Source organism: Schistocerca serialis, chromosome 9, assembly GCF_023864345.2.
Source record: "Schistocerca serialis cubense isolate TAMUIC-IGC-003099 chromosome 9, iqSchSeri2.2, whole genome shotgun sequence".
NCBI classification, from domain to species: Eukaryota; Metazoa; Arthropoda; class Insecta; order Orthoptera; family Acrididae; genus Schistocerca; species Schistocerca serialis.
In genome coordinates, this window is record NC_064646.1 from 45,736,443 (window position 1) to 45,751,475 (window position 15,033).

The window sequence follows — 15,033 nt, forward strand, 5'->3', positions numbered from 1 at the left end:
TGCCCTCTTATCTCTTTAGTTATATAACGTGTTCATCGAGGAGACAATAACATAATGAAACAAAAGAGTTCTGGAATAAAAATTAATAGTATTCTCATTCACTGCATCAGATTTGCTGATGACATTGCATAATGGTACTCAGAGAAAGCACTAAATAAAATATTTAAGGTCTTAAATCAAAGGATAACAAAACTAAAAATAAAAACCAAGAAGACAAAAGTCATGGTTATAAGAAAAGAAAGGCGCTGAAGGTATGACCGACATAAAAACACGCAATGAGCAACTCGAGGAACTAACCGAATTTAAATGTCTAGGTAGCACTATGAAAGAAAACAATGTACGCCTCAAGAAAATCAAAAGAAGAATACCACTGACCAATACTGCCTTCCAAAAAAAGATCTTTCTACTGAACAGGAACATCATCTTTTACATAATAAGAAAGAAATTTGTAAATATTTCCAGAATGAGATTTTCACTCTGCAGTGGAGTGTGCGCTGATGTGAATGAAGAAATTCATACAGATTTCTTCATTATCAAGTTTCAAATTTGTAAATACCTTTGCACGGAATGTCTACACCTACATCTACATGATTACTCTGCAATTCACATTTAAGTGCTTGACAGAGGGTTCATCGAACCACAATCATACTATCTTTCTACCATTCCACTCCCGAACAGCGCGCGGGAAAAACGAACACTTAAACCTTTCTGTTCGAGCTCTGATTTCTCTTATTTTATTTTGATGATCATTCCTACCTATGTAGGTCGGGCTCAACAAAATATTTTCACATTCGGAAGAGAAAGTAGGTGACTGAAATTTCGTAAATAGATCTCGCCGCGACGATAAACGTCGTTGCTTTAATGACGTCCATCCTAACTCGCGTATCATATCTGCCACACTCTCTCCCCTATTAAGTGATAATACAAAACGAGCTGCCCTTTTTTGCATCATGTCCTGATACATAGATGTAAAACCTGACCTTTAGCAAAGCAGGAGAACTCTCACTTCTAAGCTACGGAAACGTGGTACTGGAGGATAATTACAAGAACTAGCTGGATTGGCGAGAAACCAAAGATATGGTTCTACAGGAAATAGGAGAAAAGAAAGGGCTACTTAAAGTTATAAGCCATCACAAAGGAAAACGCACTGGACACTTAATTAGACTTGATATTACAGTACAAAACATTATCGAAGGCAAGATCGTACGGAAGACAAGAGATGACGACCGAGAATACCCTTTTTAAAAACAGGATCGGTGAGATGGGCTGTTCTTCATATACGGAGATGAAGTGGACTGCTGAAGAGAGCTGTGGCTGCAGAGACAAGTCAGCCTTTTGAAAGAATTGGTAGTACATTAACCACTACAAAAACCCTTTGTAAATACTCGATTTAATGACTCAATGTTGTTTACTTTGCATACTTCTGTTAATTTTGCCTTTCAGCCAGAAACAAACATAATCATAAAAATGGATTCCAACTGTTTTGGTAAAATAAGCAGTGTTTTCAAACCAAGCATCCAAAATGTTTGAAAAGTAAAGTCTTCAGTCAGTGTGTGTTACAAGTTTTCATTTATGGTAGTCAGACATGGGCTACAAACGTGATATTCATTCAAAAATGACGATTGATTACCCAGCGAGCAATGGAGAGATTCATGTCGATTTTTTCATTGTACTAGGACGACTTCAACTGCTTTACTTTAGCTAATACCTCATCTCCTACCTTCCAAACTTCACACAAGTTCCCCTGCGAAAGGAAGTTTTTTATCAGGGCACACTCGGCTACTGAGAGTGAAAAACTCATTCCAGAAACATCCCCCAGGCTGTGGCTGTGGCACGTCTCCGCATATCGTTTCTTCTGAAACTGAAGTCCGTAAAGTTTAGATGGTAGGGGATGAGGTATTGGAGGAAGTAAATTGCCAGAATGGGTCACGAGGTGTGCTTTGGTAGCCCAGTTTGTAAAGCACTTGCCCGTAGATGGCAAAGATTCTGGGTTCAAAACCCATTCCCACAAACAGTTTTGATCTCCCAGGAAGTTTCGTATCAACACGCACTCCGCTGCAGAATGAAGCATTCGCTCTCGAGGTCTTATTTTATTTGCAATCGATTTCAGTGTTACGTTTATAATCTACACCTTCCTTCCTACTTCCCTCTATTGTCCACATTGAAGATTTGTGAGGAGTGAAGATCACAATAAATTTTCAAGTTTGCTTAGTTCGTCACATTGAGGTGACTCCAGTTCTTCTTGTCTAGAGGTCTGATTTTTGAAGCTGTAAATCTCGCATTTTAGGTCCTCACGGTTGGATTAAACTAAATAAATTTGAAGATGATTGTTGCGCAGATTTTTTTTTGTTTTTACGTAAATATATTGTCTCCCAGTTTAGTATACTACAAACTAGACCGGGGGAGGCCAAGACTTCGGTTCGTGGGCCGTGCCCAGGCGTTAAGTGCCAAGCTTTTCGTTTCCCCCACCGCCACGCCACCTTGTCAGGGCGCGAGAAGGGGGAAGAGGGGGAAATAAGAACGCTTCGCATTTAAATGACACTCGTACTGCATAAAGCGGTTTCTTATTTCGCATTTCTCACAACATAGGTCACAAACAAAATCAAATTCATTATTTAATTATTTTTGGCTCACTGAAGACATAATTATTATCTGGTACAAACTGTCGGCATGAGGATAGAAGCAGACAATTTCACATAGTTTTGCACTCTAGTTGCCACGTAATCGTGAACTTATTTAGTTTCAAAATCGAAAAAAGTCTTTCAAACAAATACATCAATCGAAATACCATAGCAGTTCTTCAACTAGCCGGCCGTTGTGGTCAAGCGGTTCTAGGCGCTTCAGTCCGGAACCAAGCGGCTGCTACGGTCGCAGGTCCGAATCCTGCCTCGGGTATGGATGTGTGTGATGTCCTTAGGTTAGTTCGGTTTAAGTAGTTCTAAGTTTTAGGGGACTGATGACCTCAGATGTTAAGTCCCATAGTGCTCAGAGCCATTTTTTTTTCTTCAACCTCATTATGGAAACCTGAGAACTATCTGAGGAAAGCAATGCAGACGTGCTGGACAGTTTTAACGTAAAAAGATTTATCATTACAACTGGAATTATTCTGCATGTCAATCAGTTACATCTCCACGTGCACAGGAACGCTTTCAACTGAAACAGTAAACCGTCTCAAACACAGCGCAGAAATAGACGTAAGATTGACACTGTCCTCAAAATATTTATAAAACTATCCTTGTAATTCTTTCATGACCACAATGAGTTCTTCAGATCTCTTGCTTTCTTTAACGGCAGTGAGCTCAGGGAAGTGTACAGGATGCGGCGCTTAAATCCGGAGAAATCTTAATTTGAACCTCCTGCCATATTGTAGCTCCGCCGGAGGTCGCGAATGGCGTTATTGAAAACCCATAGGCATCTAGTAAACAGCTAGAACCTCAAAAATGGCCGAGATGTTACGGACAAATGCGGAGTACAACCAAAGAGCCGTGATTATCGAATTTCTGCACGCTGGGCGTTCGTCCACTGAAATAGTTCGATTCTTCGGATACCCAAGTCAACTGTTTACGATATTGTGGCCAAGTACACTGGAGAGCCAAAGAAACTGGTACACCTGCTTAATACCGTGTAGGGCTCCGTCGAGCACACATAAGTGCCGCAACACGACGTGACATGCACTCGACTAATGTCTGAAGTAGTGCTGGAGGGCTGTCCATAAATCCGTAAGAGTATGAGGGGGTGGAGATCTCTTCTGAACCGCATGGTTCAAGACATCCAAGATATGTTCAATAATGTTCATGTCTGGGGAGTTTGGTGACCAGCGGAAGTGTTTAAACACAGTAGAGTGTTGCTGGAGCCACTATGTAGAAATTCGGGACTTGTGTGGTGTTGCGCTGTCCTGCTGGAACTGCCCAAGTCCGTCGGAATGCACAATGGACATGAATGGATGGGGGTGTTCAGACAGGATGCTTACGTACGTGTCAACTGTCAAGAGTCGTATCTTGACGTATTAGGGGTCCCATATCACACAAACACCATTGCAGAGCTTCCACCAGTTTGAACAGTCCCCTGCTGACATGCGGGCTCCATAGATTCATGAGGTTGTGTTCATACCCATACATATCCATCCGCTTGATACAATTTGAAACGAGACTCGTCCGACAAGGCAACATGTTTCTAGTCGTCAACAGTCTGACGTCGGTGTTGAAGGGGCAAGGTGAGGCCTAATGCTTTGCGTTGTGCAGTCATCAAGGGTACATGAGTGGGCCTTCGGCTTCAAAAGCCTGTATCGATGATGTCTCGTCGAAGGTTTGCACGTTGACACTTGTTGATGGCTCAGCATTGAAATCTGCAGCAATTTGCGGAAGAGTTGTCCTTCTGTCACGTTGAAGGATTCTCTTCAGTTGTCATTGGTCCTGTTCTAGTAGGATCTTTTTTCGGCCACAGGGATGTCAGAGATTATAATTTTTACCGGATTCCTGATATTCACAGTACACTCGTGAAGTTGTCGTATAGGAAGATCCCCACTTCATCGCTACCTCGGAGATGCTATACCCAATCACTCATACGCCAACTATAACATCACGTTCAAACCCACTTAAATCTTGATAACCTGCCATTGTAGGAGCAGTAACAGAGCTAACGATTGTGCCAGTTATATTTTCTTATATAGGTGTTGCCGAATGCAGTGCCGTATCCTGCCTGTTTACATATCTCTGTATTTGAATATGCATACCTATATCAGTTTCTTCGGCACTTCAGTCTTTGGAGGAGTCTGGGGAAGGTTCCGCTAGCCCACTGAGGAAACCTCATTCGAGGAAACATGTCACGTACTACAGCAGTCATCGGAAAGGCTCAGGCCCTGATTTCGGATGACTTGGGGTGATTGCTGCGGAAATTGGTGTCAGTATTGAATGCCAGCGAGTGAAGAATGCGGAGGAAGATCTCATACGAGCCATTTAGTCCAAAACTGGCTCTCAGATAATGTCGACGTATTCTGGTCAAACGAGTCCTGACCCCCGAATTTGAACCAGCTCGACTACTGTGTTTGGAGTGTAGTCAAAGGAGTTACCAATAAAACGAGGCACCCTAATGTCGCAGCTCTACGCACTGTTACCGAAGCAGCATTCGCGAATACGGACAGAGCTGTTTTAAGGAGTACCTGTGATCGCTTCAGAAGAAGATCAGAGGTGGTCATTGCAGCTGAAGGGGGTTACACTGAGTAATGTTACTCTTGAAAGATACCAGTACTCGTATGTAAAAGTATTTTCGTTTTTATTTGTATTTTGTTTCAATAAATTAGCTTTAAAAAAGTTTCATTTATCCACATTTAAGCACCGCACCCAGTATTGTCTTTGTCAGAATGTGTCCCGTCTGTTACGCGATTTTCTTTTTAAATGCATCCCCATCAAATAAGAAAGAAGTTACCTTGCAATGTCTTACTGAGTCGGCAATCCATTCTGAATTGAATGATATACCTTTCATTCCTAATGCTAAAAAACACATGAAATTTATATTCAGTCAGCAAAATTGAAGTACAGATTGGGGCCTATGAAACATTCTGGTTCACCTCCCTCACCCCTTGCATGCAAAACTGCACCCCACATGTATCTCTCCAATTAAAAATCTAATTTCAAAACAATTTCATACACTCACCTACTGTCTACTGCAATCCAGCTACAGATATTTCCTGTGCAATTAAAGGCAAGATAACACATAAAAGCAGCCACAGCCGTGTCATTTGCATACCACAATGCCATTACTGTGTGTCATATCACATGGGTATCACTCTGACCAGATGTCTGTCAACACGAATGGCCACTGCAAAAGTATGACTAAGCACACTCCCAACAACCTGGTTGCAGAACAAGCTGTACATCACAATACCGACTTCAACAGCTGCTTCACTGTGCATGTGCTGTACAATTTGCATCTGCCTGTCACCCACCTGTGTGATAGGGAAATGTCTTCCGACTAACCTCAGTTCCCACAATCTCTCTGACCCAAAACTCATTTATAGTCTTGCTCACTGCCCTGCCACAATCTTGCGGCCCCTTTTTCACCCAATTCTTGACACTGAACTCAATTTCCCTAACATTTCTGTTTCTCAGCTTATTTCTCCCAATCATTTTCCACACCATTAGTTTTATGACTGTTATCATAACTAATCTTCAATTTGACACTGCCACTGACAACCACTTGTCTTCCCTCTCAAACTTCGCAATCCTCCATCTATGCATCTCAGCACTCCCACGTTTCAAACCTTTTCCCTCTGCGAATACCCTTCACAATCGCTCTTAAGGGGAGCATCAAAATCACAAGAATGGTGGAGTGGGGAATAGGTTGTATTTAATTTATTTCTGTCATAGTGTCAATCATAGAGAGAGAGAGAGAGAGAGAGAGAGAGAGAGAGAGAGAGAGAGGAGATACTGTGAAACAAATCTCTTCTCTTGCAAGCTGTTTGCTTTCCATATTTTGAGAGGTGGTAGTATGGACCCAAATAAGAAAAAAAGTCGAGTGAACATGGGCTCTAAAGTGCATACCTTAAGAACTATCAGCACTCATTCATCTTCACTACTGTGGAACACATCTCTTCTGCTGAAGAAGTGCTCATAGTTCTTAAGGTATGCACTTTAGAGCCCATGTTCACTGGACTTTTTTTCTTATTTGGGTCCATACTACCACCTCTCAAAATATGGAAAGCAAACAGCTTGCAAGAGAAGAGATTTGTTTCACAGCATTGAAGAACTGCTCACAGCTCTGAAGGTATGCACTTTACAGCCTGTCTTCACTGCACCGTTTTTGCTTTGAGTGATCATTCCTACCATATCCCTGAATATTGACAACTCTACCTGCGACACCCTGTCTACAATCACATGCAGGTCAGAGACTGATTTTTTTCATTTTGTTTGTTCTTTCCCTCTTGAAACTTCCATTGTAATCAAACATTCCACAGAACAATGCAGTCTAGCATATACTGAACCTTAAACACTTGAAAACACTGGAAAACAACTTAAATCCATAAAACAACTAAAATAAGAAAACATGGGTTGACTCATTACAGAACATAGACGGAGAGTTTCATAAACAGGTAATTTATTTCAATACAAAACACACATACATAAATTAAAAGTATCAAATGGCAAGAAAATATTAATAAATACTATTACATCAGTCATTATGAGCATCACTGCCTCAGTCCTTACAGACAGGCTTATGGATCAATCTTCCAAGAGATTCAACAGCCAAAGTCTTCTGTACATTCAGTATCCAGAGTCCACATTACTTTTTACATATCTAATAACCTATATACATGCAAACAGTAAATATAAAATTTAAAATAGAAGTCTATAAATCAAACAGCTGCAGTGTTGGGAATACCAGTTACTAAAGAACAAGTTGCATTCACTGTACTATCTAACATTCAAAAAACATTTTTGATGTTCTGTTCTGAATTCTTACCAAAATTATTTGATAAAACCATTTCTTTCTTGAAAAATATCACAGTCAGTTCCTTTTAAGTCTTACCATCACCATTATTTGGATTACTGTGGAAACATGCACCCAAATGAAATACTCCATTTATTCAGTGTATATACTGTTCTATGCAAGAATGTGGAGGAAAGTGCACCAAGATCCTATTGCTACTCACCACACAAACATTTGTTTGCAATAAAAAGCTATTTCTGTAGTTATATGTGGATAAAAGATATGAAACGACACTAAAACATACCATCATAATGTGTACAAGCTGAATTCCAAGTAATTGATATAACTCAGATAAAAACAGTACAAACCACCATTTCAAACTGCTTCAAAGCACCAAACAAAAAGATGTAGTTGTAGTGGGTTGGCAATTTATCATTTGACAACTTTAGGTAATATGACTATTAACGCTTACTCCTCAACTGAATTTGCGAGTTCTAAAAGCCATACAGTAATAATAAAAATACTGTACAGGAAATGTAAAACAAGAGAAGCCCAAATAATTATGTTGCTACTTTATCATGCATTCATCAATTCACACCTCTCCTGAAGCAACTATCATAAAGTAATTTCAAGACAGCAGTAAAAATACAGATATGAATTGGACAGTACTAACACACAGTGAAAGTGAGCCAGCTAAAATGAACATTCGTCTGAGACGTACTTACATAATATGTCCACCTTATACAAATGGCACTGGAATGCCATTATTCAAAATTATCTTCATTCAATGCCAGCAACATGAAACTGCCATAACTAGTCTACTAGTGCCAAATACATGATTCAATAACTCTACAATCACAGTTCTTTCATTTCAATCTGTTCACCACAGCTCTGAAAGTGATTTCAAACTAAATTAAAAGTAAGTTATCTTAATTTTCATAACAGATCTGAATGTTAATTATCGCTAAAAGTTTCTAAATAAATATGTTTTTCAGAAGAAACTAATATGGAACTTAGCTTGCAAACTGTGTAAATATAAAAAAAAAAAGAAAAAAAAAAGAAATTAATTAAAAATATATTACTATGGACCTCTGTCACCAGTCATTTGTTCAACTACATTAATAATTCACTTGTATTATAACCTTAAATAATTATAATGATCACAATATGACAGAAGTACAGTAGTCAGTCGGGAATAAAGCTATATGTAATCACTATTAGATATACGGCCTATATATGTATATATAAAACAGTCTACAATGAAGTCTTGTTCACAATAAGCACAGAAGAAGTGCAAATACATAGCAGTCTTTAATGAATAAACAACATGAAAGACAGTGGTGCTGTCTGTCATGAAGACAAACATAAGGAAGACGAGACTGCATTCTATCTTTGCTGCTTTACATGCTGCATATCACTATTTTCCACAAATCTGGTACACACAATAAAAAAAATTTCAAGAATAACATCCTTCAATTACTAACATTCGTAACAATGCTAGTTTCTACACAATCTGCAGATATATTACAATGTACATAATTTACATCCACAGACTTCACTAGTTTCCGCACAAAAGATATTAATATATGTTTGATCACAGCAATAAATGAAGATGAGAAATAATAAATTTACATGTCTGTGATAAGTCAAACATAAAAATGTATGGCACAACTGTTAATTAATGCAGATTCCGAGAGTCTTAACAGAGAATATATCCACTGTTAATGTCACCAGTCAAAAATATGACACACTCTCCGACATTCTCATTCTAAGAAGAAAACTGCCATAATTAAAAAATTAACAAAAATTACTACCTGCATTTGGGGAGTATAAACATGCGATTAGATGAATAATGAGATACACCAGTAATGTATTTTAATGACTCATACTCATGGCCAATACATAATTACCGGTATATTGTCAACTATCTGCAGGTTGAAAGATGATGTACTTTTGGAACGAAACATGGCCAATATTGTGTCATAACTGTTCCAGAACCTTTTGAGAAGTTGGACCATGGTCTCTGCTTGAGTGGTAACCTTATTCATAATAAGCAATATTTTCTTATGTCCTGTGAACTATCATTTCACTTTACACATTTCAGTCTAGCCACCATCACTTGAATTGAAGCCAGCAACAAGGAAGTAAACATTGTGTTGAAAGCCATTTGTTCAACACCATTACTAAATTTGGTACCCTGTTCCCAGATGATTCCAGCTGTAATCTTGAAAGGTAAGAACAAACCTTAGGGGGTATTATAGAAAACAGTGAAGATCGAGCTGGAGACCGAACTTCTCAATAGACAGTTGATAGAAGCACCTGATCACTATGTGAAAATGTCATTGGGCAGTTTCAATTAAAGGCTTTTGAAGTAAGGGAGGTGTGTAAAATAACTTATCAACTACTCAAACTCTCCAATTCTGTATGTATGAGGTCACTCACCATTTTATTCAATAATACCAAGGAAAATAAAAATGGTTCATTATCAGGAACTGCAGGCTTTCCTTCTCATCCTGAACAGTAAGACTCCCTTTGACTCAGGTTCTGAGCGACTTTTCTGTAACTTTTCCATTTTCCTAGGACCCGCCAGTCCTTTTCCTTTACCCCTCTTCCTTTTCATTCAATCCTTCTGCCAGAAGAAACAGCCACTGGCTCCGAAAGCTCATGCTGCTGCTTGGTGAGTAGATTTTTTTATCTATCCATATGACTTTTTAAACATTGATTATTTTCATTAAAATATATAACTTGAGTGGTTCTACATCCCAGAAGGCTTTCCTTCTTGATAACATTTATGAAACACAATGTGTGAATGAATGAATAAATGAATGAACAAGAGAAACTTAAGGTGACATGGCAGATAAATGAAGCAACTGCCTGTCATGCTGTTACTTCGTGTTAAAGTACGCTTTCATAACAAAATGCTCTTCTTCATATGATAGCTGCTAAGAAGAAGAAATGTGAAGGTACAGGGCATGGGTAAAGTTCCTGCAGAGAAGAATTACTCAACTACAAGATTTCCTCTCGGTTTTGAACCTTGAGTTTCCATCTTGAGCAAGCAATTTCAGTTTATCATCTTCATTTGTTACTACCAGTCCCATTACAGTCAGCAATTTCAGTTCACATATCCCAAATCTACATTTAATACACCTGCTTCACTTTTTTCAACATCAGACAGGAATTTAAAAACTGATGTGCACCGTATAGCTGACAGAAAGTAGAAAATTTAAGTAAGAACACACTAGAAAAGCCGTTTGTTTAAATGCATGTTGTCGTCACATGAAACATATCAAAATATTTACACCTACAAATGTACACCATAAACCACTGTACAGTGCATGACAAGAGTGTACCTTGTACCAATGTTAGTGACTTTCAATCCTATTCCATTTATCTACTGAGCAAAGGAAAAATATACAGTTCCTCTAAATTTACACGACAGGGTTTTCTGACAACAAAGCCACATTTCTTCCACAGATTCTCACTTACATTATCTGAGATGTCTCTGTTAAATTTTCTTGTGGACTGCATCCATCTGTCGCAGAATCGAGTGTTTCTTTGAATTTGTTCGATCTCAGTCGGTACACCTACATTTATATGGACTCCAAACACTACTAGATCAGTACTCTAGAACCGGTCATAATAGTGTCTTGTATGTGATCAAGTATTGCACTTCACATGTCCTCCTCCAATCAAATTCTTTCCACCTCGTAATTTGCATCTAATTAAAAATACTTTTGATTTTGAATATTCACATACTGTTTTTCTTGTTTCCTAGGGAAGGAGCCCATAATCTAAAAGCTGAAGTTAATATTAGTTTATATAGATTTTATAGTGATACATGAAAAACAAATCTACACAATGCTTTCAAATGATTGTTTTTCCCAGCAACTGTCGTGGGAGTCCCCTTTTACACCGACAGTTATCATAAAAAGTATTCAGCTATTATTTCTAAGTGCTGGGAGGGTAACTCACTGAAATGAAAATCACTGCCTTCATATGATATGTGGTATTTGATTACATTACATTGATATTAACTACATCAGTCTTACTGAAAACAGAACACAATTGTGTCTAATTGAAGCGTGGACCGACATCACGAATCCACCCATTTGTTAGAATTAATATTTCTGACAAAGTACGTGCAAAGCATTTCCAACTATCCTTGATATACTTTGTTGTAAAATGGTAGCTTTACTAAGCTTGCCTCATGAACTGCATGACAGAACTATTAATTTATTGTTTTAAGGAGTAATTCATTGTTACAGTAAATTAATGTAGATGACACTCATAGAATGAGTGAATGTGTGTTAGTTGTATTCTGCTATGAGAGCATTAAACATATAATGGCCCTTCAGAAATTACAAGTTTACAGAAAATTCACAACATATGTGCTCTTCTGTTACAGCTGTGGGGGAAAAAAGAAAAAAATACTGAGTAGTTGTGAAGCAATGTTGATTTCCTCAATTTCTAAATTTTTAATGCAACTTTTCAATAAAAGGTAGTGACACCAGTGAGTGAATACTCTACTACTGTTTAGTTGGTCAGTCTAACCTACACCATTTGCTTATGGATATGTCTCAAAAATAATGAAACATCACGGGTATGGGGTAAGAACTGGGGAAGGCATGAGATTTTCAGACACACCTACAGTTATGGAAAATTATGAAGGGAATTTGGTTTCTTTAAAAAAAACTTTAGCCAAACATATTGAACTAAATTTCTTATATATATAATTAAAATATTATGAAATCATAAATAAAGACTATGGTAGTAATGACACTTCTCACAGACAAATTTGATCTCTAGCACATCATTCTGCTTCAAAGAGATACATATAGTTGTAGTAGTAGTAGTAGTAGTAGTAGAAGTAGAAGAAGAAGAAGAAGAAGAAGAAGAAGAAATGAAGTACGACTGGTATTTAATGTCCCACTTACAAATGGAGCACAATCTCAGACTGAGAATCAGGTATGACCTTTCCAAACAAAGCATCCTGGCATTGCCTTAAACAATTTAGAGGAACTACAGAACACATAAAAACAATGGTTGGATTATCAATTCATCCTTCCAAAACAGATTTCACTGTCTTAATCACTGTGTGACCTTACTCAGCTGTAATAACGGTAGGTAGCCAATTAGGACCTGGGGGAAGGCAACCACAGATCTTCAGGAAGAAGTGCTAACTGAGTATTACAAACTGCTTAACTGTGAACTATCACACTACTGCCTCCCTGACTAATATCATACTACGTACCAAAAAATAAGGTAAAGTCTTGTGATGGTATGTGCAAAATATCAGATGACGGTTCATCTGAAATGTTAAATCAAAAAAATGTCTGCTGCAAACACAGAATATGCAAAACAGCTGAAAAATTTTGGTGATTCACAGGATATTGCTGTGTTTTATTTCATATCCTCTACTAAGAATGTACAAATATGAAGAAACAAAATCACAACAGAACCACCTCAGATGCTGTAGTGGATTCTGTTGGCTGCAAAACTTAATGTGGATTATGAAAAGAGAAAATTGATGAAAGAATTGCATAACTTTAGTTATTGTGTTATGGTAGAGGCACAAGTCTGTGACAATACTCTGGTCTTTTACACTTATCACAGTTTTGTTAATTATATTTCATTTTTCGGACATCTAATCAGAAAACCAGAGAACAGGATCATCAGGAGAATAATGGAAAAATTGTGGAATAGTAGGTGCAACATTAAGTGGATTACAGAAATCAAGAGAGATATGCATGAGCTACAGATTACATTGGAAGACCTAAGAAACAAAACTGACAAAATCAGGAAACACACAGACAAACGAACCACACTGCAAACGAGAATCAACAAACAGACAACAGGAAGGGTGATTTCTGATGAAGAAAGAAGGACGAGATCCGAGAGAATGAAGAAGTACTGGGCTGACAGAAAACTGAAAAATTCTTTGTATAAAGTTGGTCCAATGAAGGCCATAAAATGTAAATCATAATAATAATGATGATAGTAAAATTATATTAATTCTTTTTGGTATGATTATTAGAAATTTTATGTCTTAGTATATGAAAACAGTCTAAAGTAGCTGATCCCGAACACACAGTTGCTTTAGAAGGAAAATAAATTGAGAAATGGCAGCTGATGTCCTGAGGCAAATTTGAACCGTTTTTTGCAAAGATAAACAATATGGTAAGGCTTTTCTTTAAGGTATGGTGTGTAACATTTACAAGGTAATAGTATTATATTGGACTGATCCATGATACTACAGGAACTAAAGCAACATGTTAAAAATAAGATCGTGCACTGAGGTACAATGGTTTATTTTTAGACTGAGTTCAAAACATAACAGTGAGCAAAATTAAATATGTTGTGAAGCCCTCTTTTGGAATTTTATATGCATGTATCTTGTCTCCAGTCTTTGATATGGTATTAATCACTGGAAAAACTGGCTGTCAATAACTGGTGCATCTTTTCCAGGTCTATAGAAGCTGTCCAGTTAGGCATCCTACTGGTTACTGCAAGCAAAGAGTTTGGTGTACCAAAGATGACACTGTACTGCTAAGTAAGTGCTGAAAGTCCAAAATCACTTAAACTTAATCCTTCCACCATACTGACTGAGCATCAAGAAAATATTCTAGTCCAGTGGCTACTGTCATCCAGTAACAAAAGAAATACTGCAAGCATCCCTGAGCAACAAATTCATAACAGTTTTGCATGTATAGAATAGCATTTGGAAACAGCTACTAATCCAAACAGCGTTTTCAATTCAGAAGAAAAAAAGGGATCTCCCCCCCCCCCCCCCAGCCAAAGGGGGAAAAGTGATCACATGTAAGGGGAACAAAGTTGTATTCAGTATTCAAAATGAAGAGAAATCAATCTGGCTGTATTTGTAACAGCAAAATGCTGCTGGTAAGCTGCGTTGTCCTATGACTCCCCCCCTCCCCCATACAAGAGAATTCCTAGCATAATGCCTAACCACAAACCTGGAGGACTGGACAGTCTGAAAGTGGTGTTCCTGCCTTGGATAACTGAACAAGAAATACAATGGACTATAATGTTTTTTCATTAATAGACATCTCACCTCATTTGTAGGACCTCTTATACTCTAACAGTGGCTTGGACAGCCTCTGGATATTGAAAAGTTACATTTAGTAACAATGTCATTATGGTTGACACTGTACTTAGGGAACCACTTACAGTGATGGATGATCTGGAGTCAGTTGAGTTCAGTACTCAACTTGGGATAGTGCTTATTCTATTGTTCCCTAAATTGACATACATTTTGCAGCCAATTATGTGTATTTCATCCATTAAAACAATGGAAAACTCAGTTTATAAAAAGAAAATTTAGGACTTGCGCCAATGAAGCAGCGCTTTACTCTACAAACAATACAGAGTAGTTTTAGAACTTCTGGCTTTTCTGTTCAGTGTTGAAAATGTAAACTTCAACACAATTGCTCCAAAGAATATGAGAAATATCAACAGTTTGCCTTGTGTTATCTGCAAACTGATAAACAAAGCAGGGTAACTTCACAATATTTTACAGTTTCTGGAGTCCAATGTTTCAGCCTGGAAACTGAGATGGTAAAAAAGAAGCCATCCCACTTTTATTGATGAGGG